Source organism: Rhinolophus ferrumequinum, chromosome 13, assembly GCF_004115265.2.
Source record: "Rhinolophus ferrumequinum isolate MPI-CBG mRhiFer1 chromosome 13, mRhiFer1_v1.p, whole genome shotgun sequence".
NCBI classification, from domain to species: domain Eukaryota; kingdom Metazoa; phylum Chordata; class Mammalia; order Chiroptera; family Rhinolophidae; genus Rhinolophus; species Rhinolophus ferrumequinum.
Window position 1 is genome coordinate 16,989,730 of NC_046296.1, and position 24,041 is coordinate 17,013,770.

Sequence of the window (24,041 nt, forward strand, 5' to 3'; positions counted from 1 at the left end):
TAGGGAGCTTATCCAGGAGTTTTTCTAAATTTCCCTTGTAATGTGAAGTCAATGTTTTTAGCCTGTATGTATCCACAGAGAAACATGCTTGGCGGAGGCAATTGAGAGCTCTTTCTTTCCTGCAACGAACAGGTTAGGGTTTCCAAGCCTGATTGAAAGTGAAAAGGTTGGCATTTTTAAATACTGAGGCTAGCGCTTTGGAATGAATGCACCCTTAGATGGCGTGGTGGAAAATTGATTATTAGAGCACAGCTATATTTGTATTGATTTTTTTGTGGATGTCCTAGGTCTGTTGTGTGTATGTTTACATGGACATAAGTGTTAAATGTTTACCAGGGATGTGGAGATATGTTTGAAACACCTGCCACTGTGATTTAAAAGAGGGTTCTTTGATGGCCTTGCTGAGATAAATGCATGTGAGAAACCCAAAGAAGGAGCTAGGCGAAAAACTTCAAAACAATTTTTCCCAAACTGCTAAATGCTTTTGCATAAAGATTGTTTACGATTTCCAATTGGTTTGAGGTCTTTTTCAGCTTCTTTAGTGAATGAACACTTGTAAGATCCGAGAAAGTTATGTTTCCTTTGCAGTGGTATCCACATGCTGAATTTTAAGTCCCATGTATACTTCCCTTTATGCAACTCTTATGTGCTTGATATGTTGTGTGTAAGACAAGTTCTGGTGAATCAGTTATATTTTAAGTGTGGAAGGCAAACCAATTACACAAAGTGGTAGTGAAATGAATTCTTTGTAAATGTATCATTTACGCTACTCTAGTTTGCAGATACTCAGTTTGCTGAGAGTGAGGTACAGTTGTAAATCTGTCTGCACTGACTTGCTTCTTTAACTTCACTGCAACCCCCTTAAACTCAGAAACCCCTTAGTGTGATCTATAACTGAATATAGGCACGATGAAAACTGGAGCCTTGCACATGCTCTCTCAATGATCCCTAAATTACAGGGAAAATTGTTATTTGTACTTCGTTGGGGCCTTGTTGGAGCTCAGGAGTCCTGTCAATCAGCATGAGCCCCAGCGGATGGCCCTTTCACTTTGGCTTACACAGAACTGACATGTTCCACAGCCCTGCTCTTTCCCTTGAACTTAGAAGGTTAAGGACAAGAGTCAGGGTCAAAGTCTTCACAGTGGATCGGGCAGAAAACCAGATTTCAGCTGCCTGGACTCTGGCATCTCAGGCTCCACTGTTTTTCTCTAGGCAAACCACAGACAGGACCCTGACCTGGTGTGTCCTGCTCAGTGAGGTCGGAGGATCTCTGGTGCCAAAGCTGAGGGAAATGACAGCAGCGAGAAATGTCCCCATGTCTCTTATGTACAGAACAGCCCAGGGAGATTATCAACGACATGCTCAAGGTTAAAGTTCAAGGTAGAGTTAGGGATCCAGTGTCGGCGGCATTGGGGCTGTGTCTCCAAGGTCTCTCAGGGCTCCTTCTATTTTTCCTTGCTCACCTCATTGAGGAATCCGTGAATTAGCCCCCTCAGCCCCTCTGAGGAATGTAGCTCCCCCTGTATTTGTGGTCATCTGTTCTCTCCCAAGAATGTTTTCATAAAGAAGGAGCCTTAAGCTCTCTCCATTTGAATGATCTCTCCTTTCTCCACCATGGCAATGCGGGCTTTGAAAAAAGGTTAAGCTATCTTTTTGTATGTTCTTTGAATTTTTAACAGGTAATCTTTGAATCCAGTCTTTAAAAATGAAAGCAAGATGGTTTTCCAGATGATAAAATTAAACCTTGTTCATTGTAGAAAAATTTGGGAAGTATGAAGAGCGTAGAAACAAAATTACAAATCAACCATTACTTCCCTATGCAAAAATAACACTTGTTAACATTTGAATTTCTCTCTTATGACTATTACACTACATAATTGAAGTCAGACTCTATATAATTTTGTAACTTACTTTTTCCCATTGATATTAATGGAAAACATTAATAACATTTTCCTAATTTATTAAAAAGTCTTCAGTAACATAATGTTAATGTCTTCCTAATATTCCATTATATGAATGTGCTATTATTACTTTAAGCATCCCTCTACTGGTGGGTATTTAGGTGGTTTCTAGACTTTTTTTTGCTATTATGACTAATAAACTAATAAACATTTCTGTATGATAATTTTGTTTTGTGTTCTTGATTATTTTCTTAGGGTAGATTCCCAGAAGTGGAATTACTGGGTCAAATGAAATGAATTTTTAAAAAACATTTCCTCCTAAATTTAAAGGATTATAAACTCTGAGCAGAGCAAGGAACATGTCTATTCTGTCTTGTTTATTTTATTTCCTCAGCACAAAGCTGAGTGCCTGGCATCTAACAATCACTACATGTTTATTGAATAAGTGAATGAATGAATAAAATAATACATGTTCCTAGAAAAACATTTGGAAAATACATAAAATTGTAGAGAAAATGTAAAAATCATCTACAATCCCACTTTGGACAGTTAACCAGTTAAAATCCTGGAATGCTAGCTTGTACTTACTTTTTCTGTGTTATTTATGCCACATGCAGTCACTCATACTTTTAAGGACAAATTTTGGATCATGATAAAAACAATGTCAATAGCTGCTTTTTTGTTTTTGTTTTTTTGTTTTGTTCCTTAACATCATGTCATGGGTATTTTCCATGTCATGAACTATTTTCAAAATAGCACTTTTAATGGATGCATTATATTGCATGGCTATAATTATTTATTTAACCATTTCTCTATTTTTAGAGGTAAATTGTTTCCATTTATAATGATTAAAAGTAATTTTGAAATGAATATCTTGGACATAAATCTTTTAGAACATCCCTTGTTCTTTCCTTAGAAGAATCTCATTGAAGTGGAATTGTTGGGTCAAATCATCTTGGTAAACTTTGCTCAGTTTTCTTCTAGAACAAAAATGTATGCAGAGGAAAATCTTGAGCAGCAGATTTTAGTACTAATTTAAATCTTTTCCATAGAATTGGGGGGGGGGGCGGAGAGAGAGAGAGAGAGAGAGAGAGAGAGAGAGACAGAGGGAGACAGAGAGAGACAGATCACCTTCAAAAGAATACTTATTAATTGTAGGCAATGATTACCTAGAATAAAAATTGCTGAGACAAATACACCTAAATAAGACCAGGTCTACCTCTAATTAAACTCCAATGAACACCAGAGATTTCACTTTTTGAAACTCTGTAATTCTCCCATTTAAAATAAAAATTTTAATGATTTTCCTATTGTAAAACCCAAAAGGTATATGTGATGTTTCATGTGTGTGAAATTAGAAGTTGGAGGACACTGAGAGCTAACACCTCCATTTTCAGGGGCTGGTGATAATAGCCAGTTCTAGTGTTGTGGGGCAGCATCTAAGAAGGGAGGCGGTGGGGTAGGGGTGCAGTCCTTAAGACCCACAAGAGAGGCTATAGGGGCAAAAGGTAACTTGAATGACCTGGAACCAAGCACTCGGTAACAGGAGCAGTGGCTTGGTCACACTGCTTCTCTACCTGGTAGGGACACGTAAAATTTTAGCAAGATGAAAGGTGAAGGTTGCTCATGACTCACTGGTTCTGGATGTGTTGTGTTTGAGTGAAAGGAAACATCCAGATAAGGACAGTCTCTGGACAATATGAAATATGGTCAGGACTGGACATATAGTTGCTCAGATGGGGGTAATGGTGAAGGCAAAAGATGGAATGAACTCTCTGAGAGAGTAAAAGAGGAACCAAGAGCAAAGAAATTTATAAATAACGAAACCTCTGCCAACTGATCACTGGTGTCCATCCCACTCTGTCCCAGGCATATGCAGCTACAAGTTTAAATAGCCTGCTTCCCAGGTCTCTGCTAGACTTGTAGTCTGTCTTTGAACCTTACCTTGTTGGCTGGACTTGGATCTCATTGTATAACTCAAGGCAGTCCTTCCCCACCCAGAGGCTGGACTTAGATTCCAGGATCCTTTGCACGAATTTCAATGGACCTTACAACCCATGACCAAGTACCCCTGTAATGCTGAGAATGATCATTCACTAGAAGCTTGTCCACCACAACTGGCTCCGTCTTTTCAAATCAGGAACCTCGAATATCTGGGTGGATGTGGATCACACTTGAATTTGTTACATCTCGGATGGGTCATGTAGATTGCTGGGCTTTTCCTGGAGAGCTTCAATGCCCACCTACTCCCTGGAGCTTGCCACACCCTCCTTCTACTCATTACTCATGGGAGCCCTCAGTCTCCTGAATGGTCGAGGCCCTTCATTTTTACAAAAACTGGCAGAAACATAGGTTCAGTTGGGGGAAAATAAAGAGTAATTCTCAATGTAAAAGTACATAGGAGGAGCACAAGGCTTTGTTACCATTATGGTTGTTGAATTAGCAAATGGTGGAATGAGGATCATGAGGGAGAAACATTCACTGTTAAACTAGGACAAAAGAGTTCAGTCCATCAAGGGATGATTCCACCATGTAAGGTGAGGTTTTCTAATTCAGGATCTCACGTCTTTCTTCAAAGGGCTTATGCTACATACCTGGGAAAATAAGACCGATTGAGAGATAACCACTACATAATGTGTTAAGCAATATGTTTCATCTGGTTTGTACAGACAAATTCTACAGGAAAGAAGAGAAAGAGGTCATGTCCAGCAGTGATGATTAAGAAGTCCTCAAAAGGTGGCAATTGAGTTAGTTGGTCCTTGAAGATTAGATAAGATTTTTAGAGATTATGATAAAAAGAAATAAAAAAGGTGACAATCCAGGTAGAAGAAACTATATGGCACAAGTATGGAGATAAGAAGTTGCAAAGTATTTGGGGAAAACGAAGGGCTGACTCAATTGAAGTGACTTCACAAGTGAATTAGGGAATGAATGGAAGAGTTGGTGGGAAGAAACTGAGTACAGTTGGATTTGATATGAAAACATAATGATTAGTTGGAAATGCCCAACAAGCTATTTGAGAGGTGGGGCTAGAAAATGAAAAGCCAGGGATCAAAATGTAGATTTGGGAGTTTTCCAAACAGAAGAGCTATTGGAGTTTAGAAAGTAGAGAACCTCACTTCCATCTATATACATGTTTCCAAAGAAGACGCTAAAGATTCACAGGAATGTCCTAGCAGGCAGTAGGAGGGCAAAGAAGAAGAAACAGATAAAGATGTAGTGGAGAAATCAGGATATGTGGAGTGACAAAGGTTAAGAGAGGCAACTTGTGGTTGGTTATATTTATTTGTATCATTAGAATCTAAAAATAATGAGACCATTGGTGACCTGTGAGAGAGAGGGTTAGCAAAGTACAGAAAGGTGGAATAAAATTAGATGACAATGAGAGATAGGGCCTCTTCCTTACCCGTTCATCCATCAAACCATTACTGAGCACCTACTATGTGCTAGATGCTAAGACAGTAAAACCCTGCCTTTGCCTTTGTACTCTCAGTCTTGGAGGATTGACAAACTCATGAATACCATTATAACCCAATGCAATTAATGCCACGCTGAGGGAGTTTGAAGACAGAGCAAAGAACTACCCTTGGGAACATAGGAAAGATTTACTGGTAAAATAAAGAAAAGGAAGGATAGGAGAAGGAGGAGGAGCAGAGGCGAGAAAAGAAATAGCCAAGTACAGAGGAAACAATATGGAATTTTGTGTGTGTGTGTTTTTTAAATTAACTTCAAGAATACTGGATTGGGAATTCTTGTAATGATTTATTAATGTTTGTCACTTGGAAACTAGAAAGGAGATTTCATGTTATTAGAATTGATAATGATACCTTATACTTGCATGCTCTCCAATCCTTTGTCTCATCCAATCCTCAATACCAATGGAGATTCTGTTTCTACTTTGGAAAGACTATTAGACACAATTTCTTTCAGCTTTGCCCTCCCGCACTGCACTCTCTCATAACATGGAGCCCTGTGCAATTTGCTTTCATATACCTTAGACATCTGCCTACATATCCTGCTCATAGTGGCTTTTGGATGCCATATCATCTAAGGAAAGCTGTCATTGAAGGCAGAAAAGCGATGTAAGTGTCCTACTGTGCAGAGTGGACATTAAAGACCCTTTTGTCAATTTCCCACCCAAACCAAAATTCAACCCCACAATCATAACCTCGATAAAGCCATTGTAAGAAAGTCAAATTTTGCTTAAATATTTTACTAAATTTGTTTCATTTGTTAAATTCACTCAATTTTGAGTCATCACAAAAGTGTTGTTTTTGTCAAACTGAAATCTCTGATTTTGGGTTGTTCCCACAGTATAAAGACCTCCATGTGGCAGTCTTTCTGATACATCCCTCCCAAAGCTTCTCCATCCCTGGTTAACTGTCCCTGGTTCCTTCATTTTTCCATCCTTGTTTGTCCCTACTGGCCATTCTCAATGGTTAATGGTCCTCTTAACTGAGAGATTAACTAACGCCCAGAACTGAGCATTACCCTATTACCGTTACCTTGTCCAGCTCCACCTACTGTATGGCTGGCATCCTAGCTGGTGACTTTGTTGTCTTCCTAGACTTAGCTCAAGTGCCACCTCCACTAAGAAGCCGACCTTCACCTGCAAGTTTACATGAGGTATCCATCTTCTCTATTCCCACATCATTTACCCAATGAGGTTGTAACTACCTGTAACTTGTCAGTCTCTCCCACACCTCCGTGTCCACTAGGTTGCAAGCACCATGAAAACAGGGATGCTTTATCCAGTTTCCCATTCCCAGAAGCTATCCAGTTGCCTGACACAGAGTATGTACTCATTAAAATGGGTGTACAGTGGTTGAAATAATGTACCTCTCTCCTGTACACATGAACCAAAATCTGAAAACCAGAACCAATGCACCAAGTAGACCACAAAGCTCACCTATGATGCTATGCCTTGAAGCAAAAGAAAATTGGGCCAAATTTATGCCTACCATGGAGTTTTGCTACTATACAGAAAACTTTTCGTTAAGTAACCCCTGTTTGAGAAAAACTACATGTTCTAATTCACACTTGCCTCTTCCACACTCACCTTGATAGGGCCGCACTAGATTCCTGACCCACATCCTGCCCCCAACAGGTTTTGTACCCCAGGGAACACCTCTAATGGGGAACTATTTATCACTCCCACCTTAGCTGCAGTCTACCCAGGCATACTAGAAACAGACCCTTCTCTGGCCCAACTCTTTTCAACCCCCTGGCTTTTTCTCCAACACCCCTACTAGCAGCCAGAAGGTTGCTACCTTCTGCAGAAAGCACCTACTTTCTGCTTTACTCGTCCTTCCTGAGGCAGGACCAGCAGAAGCCTACCCTCCACCCAGCCCTCCAAATCCTGTATCCACAGTACTTGTCTGAGCACCTTGTCCATAACATATTAAAATATTGCAGACACAAGAGAATCCCAGCAGAGTGGCCTGCGAAAGTCAGGCCCGGAGAACAGACTGGGGAACTGGCTGACATTGCCCAAACCTCGCCTCTTGCCACGTTGAGAGGCTGTGATTCCACCTCATTGAAAGGGGAGATATGAGGCTTTAAGGATGAGGAACTCTGGGATGAACAGATGCTTGAATGAAATCCTTGAGACACAAATCTCGGCGTGAGAATTTACATAGCGCGGGAACTGCTCTAGGAAATTTGTCTAAGCAGCCCTGAGCCTGATTCCTTGCCCTTCTCTTTTATAATTCTCTGCTTGCTCTACTTTTCAATTCAGCTTTGCACTATGTTTACTATTTGGGACTCTCATTGGAGTGCCTTTCATGTCCTTTGTGTAAGAGTGTCCTTTAATAACCTTAAATCTAGCCCTTGACTATGGAGTTTAGTGTAGGAAAGAGTACAGGCAGTGGGTTCCAGCAGTGGTTCTATCACTTGCTAGCTGTGTGAACATAGGCAAGGCACTTAACCTCTCTGGGCCTCAGTTTTCCCATATGGTAAGAGGGATATAATAAAACTTACCTTGTAGGGCATTGTTTCAAGGAGAGAGGGACAGGACATGGATGGAAAGGGATGGAAACTTCCTGATTCATTGCCTGACATCCAGTAAGAGCTCAATTAAAAGTAATATCATGATCTCTAATAAGCCCCGACACACCATTATCTCCATTACTCACACTGATTCCTGTGTCAGCATCCTCTTAGATTCTAGTACAACAGCAACAGGGTGAAACACTTCTATCCTTCCCCCTAACATTATAGTTTCAAATCCCCCTAATGGGGTCAGCCACCGTTGTGCTAAATGCTACCCAGCATCCTTCCCACCTTTGCAGATGCGTGCATTCTACCAGAAGCCCATCATTTACATATATCACGGTCCAGAAAAATCAAATCATTTTCTTTATACCATCTCCAAAACCACACATTCACTTCCCACATCCTATATGTCCCAAAGTCACCACCCTCACATGGAGCATCATTTGCTTAGTTAATGTCTGAGGGAGAACTTGGTCAAAGCAAAAAAACTCATAACAGCTGCATGTATTGTAGTTGATATTCAATTTGTTAAAGTTGTTTCTTTCACCTTTGAACACGCAAATCGTGGAAGATTTTTTATAAATATAGTTTATGCATGTTAAAATGTTACACATTCACTTTCCTTTATCCTTTGACTAATGCTCAGTTAGCTCTTAAACCTGAGATAGAGTCCTTCTCCCTAAATATTTTAAGAACATTTTCAAACTTCGTCAAACAGTCTTACGTAAATAAATCTTAAAAATGTAAACAGTGCTTATAAACTTGATTAATTAAATTCCCCTAAACATTTCAAACTATAATCATAAAGTTAATACATCTGGTTTTCTTAACTTTCAAATCCCTAATAGGATGACTAATAAATAGGAAAAGAAAATCTTCCTCAGGACTTACATAGTTCTGATAAATCTAATAAATGAAAACCTCTAAATTTGACATATCAAATTCCCTTATTGCATTTCAACCTCCTAAGAATTAAACTTACAAATTCAATAAATAAGGTTCTTGTCAGCATTTAACCATTGACTACAAAATTAATTAGTTAAATCCTCCTAAGTATTTTAATTAAAATTACAAATCTGGTTAAGTCAAATTCTCTACTTTATCAGGTTCTCATTTCCAACATGTTAAAAAGAAATCACATACAAAGTAACATACACTGATCATAACACTCACTGCTGTACACACACTTCCTGCATAGAAGTACTACCGCATCATTGTCTGTTTACTTTGAAAGGTTACAAGCAGAGGAGGCAGAATCATCGTCTCTGTAAGGAGCCCCTGAGATTCTACAATCAGAGTTAAATGTAAGCTCGGAATCCAGGTGTGCCTGTCAGGTGTGCCCAGAGCTGCAGCCGATGCCCTGAGTCCTTCTCTGCCCACTCAGTGCCCACAGGACCCACCCACACCTTACCAATGGAATTCAGTCATCCCAATGTACCCTGTATCTCTTTGGCTTCCTTCAAGTTTTACCCTTTTCCAATTTTCATCTTAGCATTTCATCATTTGCATTACATAGATAGAATCCTGCAGAGCCTTACCCCGCCCCTAGTTTGCCTCCAACTGCTTTGCTGCCCAACTAGAATTAGCTCTTATATGTTTACCTTCTTAGCAACCTCCATTTCAGACTTGCTCATAAACATGGACAAAGTGACCCCAAAAATCATCATCTCTCCTAGGTCCTTCAGATTCTTTTCTGAGACTTTGAGGTCATGAAAAATATGTACCAGACTGTTTCTGGGTGTATTCTATTTCTTCACATGAATCATTAAAAATGGAGGATTTTTTTTCTTTCACCTTTGAACACATCATATAAACCTTGGAAGCTTTCTTATAAATGTTATAGTGTTAAACATTGCTTATAAATAGTGCCTTTTGGTTTGGACAAACCCAGGCTCTCAGCATGTTTCAGATATGTGCCCAGAGATGCTGTGTGCCTCCTAGGTAAGAGGTCTGCACAGCAGCTTCCATCCCTCTTGATGGGAAGTCTTCAGTGGCAGGGTCTTTCTTCTTGGAGCCTGGAAGCCACCTCGAATGTTCCAACTGGATCATGAGATGTTCTTTTTCAGATCAGCTGGGTTTCCTTTACGAGGACAGAGTCTCATGGTTTTTTCCTAGCTCTAGGTGTGCTGAGTACTTTACCTTCCCTCCCTTCTCAGTGTCATAGATTTCAGATAATTGAAAAAGTAAGTGATGTTCTGTTCTCACATCTCAAACCACTGCCCTAAGCCATGTATGGACCGATGAGCCAGCGCCTTCACAAATCACACAGCTGCCTGAGCTTGTGCGGGGAGATTGCTCAACAGTCACGCTAACTTCCCCTCCGCTCTCTGTATCAGAGAACATAATTGACATAAATTTTTCAATGTCTCATGTGCACATTTAGTGGCATGTGGGGAGATTAGGAGCAGAGGCTTAAATACCCACCTTGTATGATTTATTAATTAATTTTATTTTCTGTGGAGAAAGGTCTTCTTGAATAATTAATATGTTTTTCTAAGAGGATTTGTCTGACTCTGAAAGTGTTTAAACAAAAGAAAACCCCACAAACAGCTGAAATGCTCTCCTAAATAGTCCCAGGGAGCCAGAGGGGGCTTAAAAATGCCCTAATTCGTGACAGGAATTAAAATGGAAGCAGTCATGAGGGTGAAATACAACTAGTTAGCTCAACAATTTAACTGCGCTCTTCAAAGAGGAGTTAGATAATAACCTAGAAAAACTTGTGGCTGAATCCTCACTGGGGGCATCATTTAATTTTGTTCCCAAAGTCTGACCAGTTCCTTTCTCTTCCCAGCTGGAATGATGGGGGGAGAGGGTCTGGAAGTTATTATGTTAAAGACTCAGCTAGAATGAGCCAAACTGCAGCCATTGTAGGTTTTTAGTGGCCTAGTTAAGGCAGTGCCAGCCTAAAACTAGGCAAAATGCAAAGAAGGCAGAGATATTATCCTCTTCCCTTTCTCTCAATTTCCCTCCAGCAATGCTCTCACCAGCTCAAGCCTGCATGAAGGTACACCCCAGTTCTGCCTCACAAATGCGTGATCGCAAATTACTGCTCCGTTCTCTTCGCAGCCCAATCCAATTTAGTAAATTGAGTTGAACCAAGAGAAGAGCCACTGATTAAAATCACACTAAGGTGGGAATGCTATGGTCTTTTATCTCCTAAGTCCCATTTGTATCTTAAAATGGAAATATGTCCATTCCAGATACCTATTCCTTGAGCAGGAAAGAGTGCAGAGAATCAAGACAAACTTAGCTAGGGACCTGGGATTTAGGTTCTATAGAAGTGTCCAGAGTTTAGCTTTTGCAACATGGCCCATGTATATACCAGGAAAACTGCTAGAAAGCATGAGGGCCTATCGTCACAAGTTGCCGCTAGAAGACCTTCTCCCACCATACGCAGAATTATCTTAGCCCTGAGGTGCCAGTGAAATCTGCATTTGCGTATGAGTAATGAAATAAGGTTGAATTTACTTCTGTTCTTCATACTTCTTTTTAAGTCACTAATTCTCTTTGATAAGTATGTAACACTTGTATAGCTTGGAAGGATATTGTCATCGATATCCTTTGGGGCACAGTCCCAGCCAGGCCTAAGGGTCGGGTAGGTTGGGGTTAAGGGCAGCACTGCAGTGCAGTCCCCTGTTTAGATGGCCAAGGCTGATTCTTCATATCTTTAGCATCTTCGTCAATGGATTTGTGCTGTTTACAAATCCTGGGGCCAGGTTTCCAAGAGCTGGGCTTTCTGCCAGGGTCTGTCTGGACCCATACTTCAACTAGAAGCTTGAATCCCTTTTTCTTCATCTGTGTCTTTCCTTTCTCCCTTTCTCTCTACACCTGGATCAAAAATTTCTTGCTCCATTTTCTCCCAACTCCTCCTCAGCATTTTGAAAATAGCATGGCTTCAGTAATTGTCACTGACCGAAAAATGAAGTTGAAGCAGACAAAAACCAAAAGCTGTGGTGTATAAACCAATCCAAGAGTAGATTTACACAGCAATATTAAAAATGTAAACTACTATGATTCTGATTAAGTAGATGAGTTCAGAAGGATCCTGAAAAGTTTCTTTAAGGCTCTTTATTTAAGTATACGTGTAAATTTAAGCTACTTAAAAAAAATGAATACCTTTGACATACAGCATTGTGGAAATTGAAGGTATAATACCACCTAAGCTACTTTTTAAAGAAAAATAACTTACTATTGAATATTATCTGCACAACTGCAAGTATTCTACTGATAACTTTTAATGTACATACTTTTAAAACTTTAAAATATTGTATTTTCATTAAGGAGAATTAGGACCTTACCAAAAAAAAAAAAAATAGTATAATGAAGAACAAAAGCAAAATCAACCCTCATCTCACTGCCCAAATTGTCACTATTGTCAATTGTTAGGAATCTTTTCAGTACAGGACTTTCCCCTATGCAAAGGATATTTTACATAATTATAGTCCTATGGATTATATAATTTTTTAATTTACCATAATAAAGTAAGAAACATTTCCTGGAATTAAATACTCTGTATGATTATGTTTAATGGTTACAAATGATCATAATTTAATTAATCCCTCATCCTGAGACCTTGCAGGTGTTTCTAGCTTTTTTACAATGCATAATTTGTGATCAGTATGTTTTAGCTAAACTTGCACACATGCGTGATTATTAGGATAAATTCTTAGAAGAAAAGTTTATTTTAGAATTTAGAGTGATGGCCTTTTTAAGGCTTTGGCTTTATTCTGCTAAATTGTTCTTCAGAAAGCTTTAGCAATTTAGCAGCATGAGTCAGAATGTATAGACCCACTGTATAGGACTGCTCCTCCCCCCATGTGCCCAATAATTGCAAAAACATCTTTTCCAATTTAAAAGATTTATGTTTTACTTAGTTATTTATGTTTGCATTTCTTACTAGTAAGATTGAATATTTTGTATATTTATTATTCCTTTATATTTCACTTTTTGGTGAATTACTTATTCATAACCTTAGGAGATTTTTCAATTAAACCTTCATTTTTAAGTGACATATTGAATTGCAGAAATTGTATACCAAGGATAAACCTTTTAACTGTCACATGCTGCAAATACTTTTCCATGTTTCTGGTTAAATTTTTAATTTCCTTTTCAGTGATTATTATAAGTTTAATCTTTTTTTATAGTTACATCCATTCACCTTTTCTTTTATGGTTTCTCCCTTGGGTTTTATGCTGTACCTTTTGTTCTGCCACAATATGCAGTATCTCAGGAGATGCACATCCTCAGGGGCAGGCACAGATTGTGACAAAATCCAGGAAAATGTAACCAGTAAGCAAAATACAGCAGCGCACTCTTTCAGCTTGGGTATGCATGTTGTAAGAGTTTTAACAAGCCTCAGATTAATAAAGCTGTTTATTTAAAGACCTCAGTAATTAAGATTTTAGAGGGGAAAAAAATAAGCATGGCAATTTTTAAAAATAAACATTGCAATTGTAAAAGAGTAAAAATTTTACCTTTAAAACATTAAGTTTTAATTTTTCCAGACTCTCCCTTCCCATAAATGATATCAATAAGGTGAGCAAATAGGTACTATGAAAGAAGAAATATAAATAAATCTTACTCTGTGGTTTTAAAAAAATCATTATACATACAGGATACTGGTTTCTAGCATGTTATTGTTACTACAAATTAAGGTTGGCACGTTTAATTTTCATCACCACTTTGCTTTCAAGGGGGAATTGTTATGTTCTACTAACACTGAACCCCCTCGTGCTATGTAGATGCCGATATAAATTATTTATAGAGAGCCAATACCATACATACCTTGGTTCCAGAGATGCAGTAGCAAGAATCCAGCCTGATTTCTGCCCTCAACCAGATATTAATAAGATATTATTCCAATCAGCGTATAATTATAAACGGTCTTAAGAGCTATTAAAGAATATTAATGTTATTAGAGTATATAGAAATTCAGTTTTTCTGAATGGTTTTGGGCAGAGATCTAAAGGATGAGTAGAGTAGAAGTTAGGGTGAGCAGTGTGGCAGACACTGTGGACGGGCTACCCAAAAGCCATTTAGAGCCCCCCTTCTCCTTTACCATCCTCTGCTAGAGACGTTATCAATGTCCCAGTCTTCCGTGATGGCAGCATTGGCCATATGACAAAGTGTAAGGTGCAAGGGGAAGTAGTCACCTAGAAGAAGTCTTCCTAGAGGAAGTCAAGCTTCTCTTCCTGAATAAAAAGCAATGGCCACAAGAAAAATACCTTTTTACTCTTTCCCTGCTTCCACTCTAGAACAAGGACAAGAGGGCAGCAGCACATTTTATCTATGAGAACAACCTCTACCCACTGAGGATTGTGGATCAGAAAGTTAGAAAGAGCCTGGGACCCTGAGTGTATCATTGACCCACATACCAGCCCTAACCTACCTTGCTTTGGCCTTCTTGTTATGAAAAACAATGAAACCTCTATTTCTTTAAGTCCCTGATAAACATTTTTTTTTGTTGTTATTGTTGTTGTTGTTGATGTTGTTGTTTGCAGACAAACATGATCCCAACTAAGTAAGAGTGAGGTTGGGTGAGTGGGAAGAGTTCTAGGCAAGTTAACTGCACGTATGAAAACCCCAGGCAAAAGAAAGTATGCTCCATTGGAGGAACCAACACTTATCATTTATACTTGCCATTTATCACATTAAAAACTTATCCACGGATACAATGAAAAGAAAATGGCAGAAAGATAAAAATCATAACTCATAAGCACTATGGTAATTTGTTACCCTCCTATTACTGGAGCAAGTTCGCTGCATGCTGTGGGGTAGTCAAGATAGGCTGAGAGTTAGAAATTTTCACTCTGAGTCCACCCTTTATTTCAAACTCAGGAGAGCAAGTGAGTCAGTGACATGACCATAGGGATCATGTTAAATCCACTTTCATTTATTTTTAATAATCTTAATATTTGGTATTATATGAGGAATAATAATTATTCAGACAGGTAAGAACCAATTATGTTTCTTTTGGATTATGTTTGCTTTTGTTCTTGTTTTTTTAAAATTTGCTCAGGTTGTATTTCTTTAAAAATATATTATTTCCTAGGTGTTTTTAAAGGAATTTGCAAAAGAAGTTTTTCAAAGTGACCTCTCAATATTTTATCTAACTGTAAATCCATATTTGTTTTTCAAATTAATAAAATTAACAGAAGTGGGAAGGAGCTCTAGAGTAGGGAAGAAACCATTGGTAAGGATTTCAAATAAGAAGTTATTATAATATTGTGGTAAAATATCAGGGACGCTAAAGGACTGGAAAAACCAAATTCCAGAAACCTTGAGGTAGAATTGTAGGATTTATCAGACCATTTGCTGTTTGGAAGAGAATAAGAGTTGGAGAAGAATGAAAGGAAGTTGTTGAAGCTTCTCCCAGTTTACTAACTTGGAAGAACGTGTGGATGGATGGTGAAATCAGGAACACTGCAGGGTAAAGAACATCAACCCACTCTAGAACATCGACATATCCACTCTAGACATCCCATAGCTATTTATCGAGCCCTATTTTATCAGTTATCCACTGTCACAACAATGCTGTATAACAAGCCACCAGAAGATCTCAGTGGTATACAACAATAAACAACTGTTTAGTTCATTAGTCTGCAGTGTTCAGCTAATTTGGTCTGAATCATGGCTGGACTCACTCACACATCTGGGGCTAGACAGCTGCCAACTGACATAAGCTGACCTCAGCAGAGATAACGAGGGCAGCTCAACTCTGCCCCATGGGTCTTTCATCCTTCCACAGGCTAGCCAAGGTATGTCCTCATGGCAGTGGCAAAGGTGCAAAAGGCAAACATACATGCAAGCGCTTTTTCAAGTCTATCCTTATATCACATTTACTAATAACCCCACTGGCCAAGAAAGTTCTCAGAATAGACCAGATTAAAGTTTGGGGAACCAGATTCCACCTCTTCAGTGATAAGAACTGCAAAGACTCATAGCAAAGAGCAAGGATACAGGGAGCGATAAATAATTGGAACCATTAACGGAATTAATCTACATGTCAACTATGTGCCAGGTACATTCCAGTTCTTAAGGATACAGCAGAGGAAAAAAAAAATATATATATATATAGCAAAAATTAATATAAGACCCAGTATTATTTTCGGGGAAACACGATATATATATATATATGTAACGGATATACATACAATACACAAATAAACTAAAAAATATGTGTAATTTTAAGGGGATAGAGAGTGGTAGAAAGTAGAAGGCTATTTTAAATAGGGAGATCAGAGAAGCCCTTTCTGAGGAGGTGACATCTGATCAAAGATGTGAACAATAATGGTGTCTGCCATGTGGTGCTCTTGGGCAGGGACTTTCTAGGTAGAAGGGGCAGTTAGAATAAAGGCCCTGAGTCACAAATGGGTTTGGCAATAAAACCTGGGTGTTTTTGGATTGCTGTGAGTCAGGGTGAGAGAGGCTAATGAGGTTAGCGAAGAAGGCCACGTGGACCACATGTGTTAGTCAGGGCAGTTAATGATATGCCACAGCAACAAGCAAACCCCCAGATCCCAATGGCCTAAGACACAGAAATTTGTTCATCACTCATTCTAAGTTTACTGTAGGTCCAATTTCTCTCCTGGCCAGCTCCCTGAAAACATTAGTTGGTTGTATGCTATTTCCATCTTGTGGCTCAACCATTGCAAACTGAACTCCTCGGTTGCTCTAGTAAAGGAAGAAAGAGCGGAGAGTCACACAGGAGCTTTAACCTGCCCCAGTCTAAAGGTAATACACCTCACTTCTCCTCATGATCTACTAGTAAAAACTAGATTTATGGTCTGGCCCAACTGTAAAGACTCTGGAAAATGTAGGTGAGTAAATGAATATTTAGTGAGTATTAAAATTTCCTGCCACAGCAAGATAAGTTTGGTTTTCACTCTGTGTGATGAGAAGCCACTAGAAGATAATGGGCAGAGAATCAATATGATATTATCTACACTTTTAAAAGACCATCTGATTGTTGTGTGGAGAAGACAGTAGAGAGACAAAAGTGGAAGCAGGATGACCAGGTGGGAGCTCTCCTGTGGAGAGAGATTTTGGTAGCTTAAACCAGGATACATGGTAGAGGTGATAAGAAATGATCAGATTTGAGATATGATGTTTTTTTAATTTATTGGGGTGACAATTGTTAGTAAAATTACATAGATTTCAGGTGTACAATTCTGTATTACATCATCTCTAAATCCCAATGTGTGTTCACCACCCAGAGGAAGTAAAAGCTAAAATAAACGAATGGGACTGTATGAAACTTAAAAGCTTCTGCACAGCAAAAGAAACCATTGAAAAAATAAAGGGGCAACCAACTGAATGGGAGAAGATTTTTGCAAACAGTGCCTCTGATAAGGGGCTAATATCCAAAATATACAAGGAACTCATGAAACTCAACAACAAAAAAACAAACAACCCAATTGAAAAATGGGCAGAGGACCTGAAGAGACATTTCTCCAAAGAGGACCTACAAATAGCAAATAGACATATGAAAAAATGCTCAACATCACTAATCATCAGAGAAATGCAAATAAAAACCACAGTGAGATATCACCTCACCCCAGTCAGAATGGCTATCATCTCAAGACAAATAGTAATAAGTGTTGGAGAGGCTGTGGAGAAAAAGGAACCCTCATACACTGTTGGTGGGAATGCAGACTGGTGCAGCCACTATGGAAAGCAGTGTGGAGGTTCCTCAAAAAATTATGAATAGAATTACCATATGACCCAGCAATCCCTCTCCTGGGTATCTACCCAAACAATCTGAAAACATTTATCCATAAAGACACGTGTGCTCCAATGTTCATTGCAGCTTTGTTTACGGTGGCCAAGACATGGAAACAGCCAAAATGTCCTTCGATAGATGAATGGATAAAGAAGTTGTGGTATATATACACAATGGAATACTATTCGGTGGTAAGAAAAGATGCTATAGGAACATTTGTGACAACATGGATGGATCTTGAGAGTATGATGCTAAGCGAAATAAGTCAGACAGAAAAAGCAGAGAACCATATGATTTCACTGATATGTGGCTTTTAAACCAAAAACAACAAAATAACAAGACAAACAAATGAGAAACAAAAACTCATAGACACAGACAATAGTTTAGTGGTTACCAGAGGTTAAGCGGGGTGGGGGTGGGAGATGAGGGTAAAGGGGATCAAAAATATGGTGATGGAATGAGATATGTTTTGAAAGTAAAACGAAATGGTATGCTGATGAACAGAAGTGGATAGAAGAGTAAAAGAGCAACTAAGAATCACTCTTAGGCGTGAAGCTAAGCAACTGGAAGAACGGTAACTCCATTTACTAGGCTGGGGAAGAATGGAGAAGAAATAGATTCAGGAGCAGAAATCAGGAGTAATTTTGGCCCTGATAAGTTTGAAATAGGTAGCAAACAGACAAGTGGAGCTATTAAGTGGACAGTTATTTTTTTTTTAATTATAGTTGACATACACTATTATATTAGTTTGGGGAGTACAGCATGGTGATTCTGCATTACATACCTTATGGAATGATCACCACAATAAGTCTAATAACTACCATTTCCCCGAAAATATGACCTAGCCGGACAATCAGCTCTAATGCGTCTTTTGGAGCAAACATTAATATAAGACCCAGTATTATATTATATTATATTATATTATATTATATTATATTATATTATATTATATTATATTATATTATATTATATTGACCCGGTCTTATAGTAAAATAAGACTAGGTCTTATATTAATGTTTGCTCCAAAAGACACATTAAAGCTGATTGTCCGGCTAGGTCTTATTTTCAGGGAAATACGGTATCTGTCACCATACAAAGTTATTATTGATATTATTGACTATATTCCCTATGCTGTGCATTATATCCCCATGATTTATTTATTTGATAACCAGAAGATTGTACCTTTTGACCCCCTTCACCCATTTCGCCCCTGCCCCATGCCCTACCTCTGGCAACCACCAACCTGTTCTCTGTATGTATGAGTTTGGGTTTGATTTTGTTGGTTTGCTTTTTTAATTCCACATATAAGTGAGATCATACAGTATTTGTCTTTCTCTATCTGACTTATTTCAGTTAGCATAATGTCCTCAAGATCCATTCATGTTGCTGCAAATGGCAAGATTTCATTTTTTATGGCTGAATAGTATTCCATTGTACATATACATACCATATCTTATTTATTCATTCATCCATTGATGGATACTTATGTTGTTTCCATATCTTGGCTATTGTAAATAATGCTGCAATGAACATTGAGGTGCATATATCTTTTTGAATTAGTGTTTTCATTTTCTTTGGATAAATACCCAGAAGTGGGATTGCTGCATTATGTGGTTGTTCTAATTTTAATTTTTGAGGAACCTCCATATTGTTTTCCATAGTGGCTGCACCAATTTACATTCCCACCAACAGTGCACAAGTGTTTCCTTTGCTCCACATCCTTGCCAGCACTTGTTACTTCTTGTCTTCTTGATAACAGCCATTCTAACAAGTGTGAGGTTATACCTCACTGTGGTTTTAATTTGCATTTCCCTTATGAGTATTGATGTTGAGCCTCTTTTCATGTACCTGTTGGCCATCTGTGTATCTCCTTTGGACTGATAGTTGATTTTTAACTCTGGAGTTCAGGAAGAGTGGGAAGGGCTAGGAATCAAATGTGAGCGTCATGAGCATATCCCTAAAAACAGGGCTATATACAGTTACCTAGAGGAAAGAGGGAGATAGAGAAGATTACCACTGATTGAGCCCTAGGGAACTCCATATTTAGAAAATCAGGAAGAAGAGTAGAAACTAGAAAATATGACCAAGAAGGAATAGCCAGTGTGTTAAGAGAACTAGTAGGTGAGGTATTCTAGAAGCTAAATAAGAAAGTCTTTCAAGGGATAAGGAAGGGCCTACTGTATTAAGCTGCTGAGAGGTTAAGTGAGATGACAACTAAGACCGAACCACTAGATGTGACAAGATGAGATCAATACTGACCTTGATAAAAGTAGCTTTAATGAAGTGGTGGGAAGTGGCTGGGATAAACTTACAGAAGACTGAGAGGAGGGAAGTGGAATTATAATATAAATGGGAGAAGAGGCAGAGGAACTTTTTTAGTTTAAGGACTTTTTTTAAGGGAGAAGAAGTTACAGCATGTTGGTATTGTGATAAGAATGGGGCCATTGAGAGAAATAAATTTATGATGCTGATGAAGGGGAGAATGTAGCAAATGGGGGTGGCTCCAGAGTTCATTTTCAGAAAGAAATGAGACAATACATTGTAGCTAGAGGAACAATGGACATATGGGTAGAGGTGAAAACAGGCTAGTAGATTTGATGATAAAATTACATAGTTAATTTTTATTGCTTCTGTTTTCCTAGTGAAGTGAAAAGCAAGGTCATCAGCTGAAAGTGAGGAAGGAGGAGGTGTTAGAGGCTGAGAGGAGAAAAGTTGTGAAATATTCATGTTGAGGAGTTGGAGAGTAAAGTGACTAGAAAATTCTTTAGGATAGTTAAGCGGTACGGAAGGGCCACGTTAGCTATATGAACTGACAAGAGAACCTGGAGATCAGTCAACGTAATGTGTGTTTTTCTAGAAGGTAACCTTAGAGAAGGCAGAAAATTATTCACATTGGGATTTTGTCAGATGAGTGAAATAGAAAGAGGGAGGAACACGGAGTCAAGAGTATATGCAACGAGTGATTATAGAGATGGATCATGGAATCTGAGCTGGGTGAATGGAGAAGCAAGGACATGAAGGAGTGATAGATAGTAACAGTTGGTAGATCAGTGGACAAGGGATGCTGATGAATATTAAGAATTTTTGAACTTGGAGTGCCAGAGGTCATGAACTGAAAAGATAGGCAATGATAGAGAGTAAGAAGCTTGAAATCTAAATTTTGGAAATGATGTAGTTACTAGTGATGAAGAGTCCAGGTAAGGATTCACCGGGAGAGTGAGAAAGGCTAGAGGCAAGTGTAGGAAAACACAACTGGAAGTGAGGATATCAAGGAAGCGAGTCAGGGAGTTGGACTGGTCATATATGTGGATATTTCGGTCACCAAAAAGGAAGTGAGAAACAATGGTGGGGAGGAAGACAGTGAGACAGGGGCTAAAATTACCAATGGATGAGAGAGAATAAGCATTAGAGGAGTCATTGTCTGCAACAAGTGTAGTCCCATATCACGTGCTTCAAAGAGGCCAGGGTTTAAAAACAAAAGAAAGAATGATGGTCTGTAATTGGAGGTGAGGAACAGTGAGTACCTCTGCCCCTGGTGCAAACTCTATGGTGGGTGGACTGTGAAGGAAGAACAGCCACCATCTGAGATGACTGCAATGGTGAAAGGGATAGTCTGAAATAGCTAAGTTTCAGGCAGCAAAAAGGTGAAAGCTAAGCCTTTAAAGAAGAGGGTGAGGATTTTGTGGATGACATGCTATGTGTTCCATGGGGTTGGGAGGGTGGGAAGGTGCATCAGCCTTGGGAAATGTTTGGAGCCATATTGGAGATAAGAGCCAGGGTGACTATTAATTGGAGAAGCTCAGACTTCTGGTGGTGGGTGGATGCACAGGGAAGTAAGGAGAGATGGGACTGATCCTGGCAGTCATTAAGAGGAAGGCCCATAGTGTTCCTAAGTAGAGTTTCCCCTTTGGTACTGGACACTAAGACATCTTGTATTGATAAGGGTAGAGGTCTTATCAGGAGCACGCAGACTCCATGGGAGTGCCTGAAGCCCTGCTGTGAGAACAAGTTTTGCCAAAGTCCTCCCCCAGAGATCTTCCTTGAAAGTTCATGATCTTAGAAGTGGAGTGTTTACCAGAACTGTAGACTATGTCACACGGGCATTGTTTGATGCCCTTGGCAAGAACAGGTCCAATGGGGTTCTTGAAGGAGACTGAATGGAGTGAAATCCAATGCCTAGTTGGCCAGGAGAAAAGAGACTTCTTCAACTAAGAGTCATCTCAGATGAATTTGAGAAGCGTACATCAAACTCAATGCCTTACTTTTTATAATAAATATTTATTATACAGAAATAAAATTCATAGATATTTTAATCTACCTATACACATATTTTCAATAAAAGATATCAATATAATATCCTAACTGTATTATAAAAAAAAGAAATAAGAGAAAAGCAATTTATAATGAAATAAAAATGTATTTCCACACGGAAATTCTCGGGCATAGAACATTAGGATACAGGATGAATGCTCTAGGCTTTCACTTTTGTTTAGAGAATCTGACAGCAACAGACGGGGGTGACACAGTTACAGTAAGTAGTGGGCTTTCTTTTTTTTTCTTTTGGCAACTCAAATACCATGAACCTTGCATCAACCATGGGCATGGTGTTAATGGAGATCAATTGTTGGTAATGAATAAAATACAGTCTTCCCTTATTTACATGGTAATTAGGTTCTTAGAGAATTCAGGACTTTTTTTTAAAGTTCAAAAATACTCTTTATGTCTTAGGCAGAATAATGGTCTCCCAAAGAACCCTTGGAACCTGTGAAGATGTTAACTTACATGGCACAAGGGACTTTGCAGATGTGATTAAGTTCAGGATCTTGAAATGTTGAAGTATCTTGGGCTACCTGGGTGAGCCCAATGCAATCACCATCCTCACAAGTGAAAGTGGGAGGCAGGAGGGAGATCTGAAGATAGTATGCTATTGGCTTGGGAAATGGAGGAAAAGGCCATGAGCTAACGGGTGCAGGCAGTCTCTAAAAGCTGGAAAAGGCAAGGGAACCGGTTCTCGCCAAGAGTGTCTACAAGGTATGCAGCCCTGGCTGACCCCTTGATTTTAGCCCAGCAAAACCCATTTCAGACTTCAGACCTCTAGGACTATAAAATAATAAATTTGTGTTGTGTTAAATAGTGGGAAATTAATTCACTTTATTTATATGAATATCAAAACTAGGTTCTGGATTTGGCTGATTATAAGCAGGTTTGTCACCTACATGACTAACTATCTGTAGGGACAATCAAAAATTTTTGGAGGGTGGGACAGTATTTCTTTGTGCAGGACTGCACCACTCATTGCAGGACATCCAATATTCTTGGCTTCTCCAAGTCATTGTGACAAACAAAACATGCCTCTACAAATCCTCAGTTTGCAAAAGAAAATACCCATCATCTAGAAGAAGGAGAGTGAGTCATTTATATCCGAGGATTTTTTTGAACTAGAAACCCATTTTCAAAAATACTCTCATGGATCTTTAGTTACTTGGCACTCAGTAGCCTCAAGGTGGACACTGTTTCAGAGTAACAGTCAATAAACTATCGGAATTCTAATCAATCAATAAAGAGTCCCGATTGATTCCTTAAAAGCCTATGTTTAAACCCTGCTTATCCTCTGCCCCTGAAATTGAGACTGAGAACAGAATCTCCACTTGATTATAGAAACCACCATAATCCATAATTTTAATTTCCCAGGGAGGCATCTAATTGAAATCCCCAACCATTACAAAAATTCACAAATGGGGAGAATTAATGCAATTAAAATGGAAAAAGAAGTGATTCTTATTTCAGTCTCCATCACTTTGAATTCTGAGGAAAAGAAAAGAATCTTCTTTTATATAATATCTCTTCTTCCCTCACTCAGCAGCCATTGGCTACTGTCTGCAAAGGCGATGCATATTTCGCAACTGCTTTCAGAAGAGGAATATTGGAACACAATACATGATAGACCTCCGTGTTCTTTACATCACTGCAAATAATGGAGGGTCCAGTGGGGGATTCTCAGTATAACACGGAGAGGAAAGGGCCACAAAATTCAGAGGGAGTAATATACAGATTGGGAACCAAGACATGGAAACCCTTGCGTTGGGAGTGCAGCTCTGGAGTGGGTGAGGAGTTAGGCAGGAGAATGATTGCTTCGTTCCTGACTCCTGAGTTCCTGATGCACAGTGAGTAATTAGTCCTCACCAGGGAGACTAGCACCAGCATATTGTTTACCACATCAGGCGTCTGTCCTCTGGGAAGGCCACGTGGCTCAGAAGAATGCAGCAGGATAAGACAGCTCATTACAGAACTGCTATCTGCATAAGAACGAGAAGGTCTAATTTCTGCCTTTCTCTCTACTTAAGAATGTAGTCTGATCATTACCAAGTCAGAGGATGTTCTTTTCAGTGCGGGAAAGGTATGATAAATATTCTTGCAAGTTAAAA

General features: G+C 39.0%; 1 protein-coding gene across 1 annotated transcript in view; it reads left to right on the forward strand.

Moving 5' to 3' along the window:
* The window catches only part of TACR1 (tachykinin receptor 1), a 139,439-nt gene that overhangs the window by 1,887 nt on the left and 113,511 nt on the right, over positions 1–24,041 (forward strand). The window lies entirely within an intron of this gene.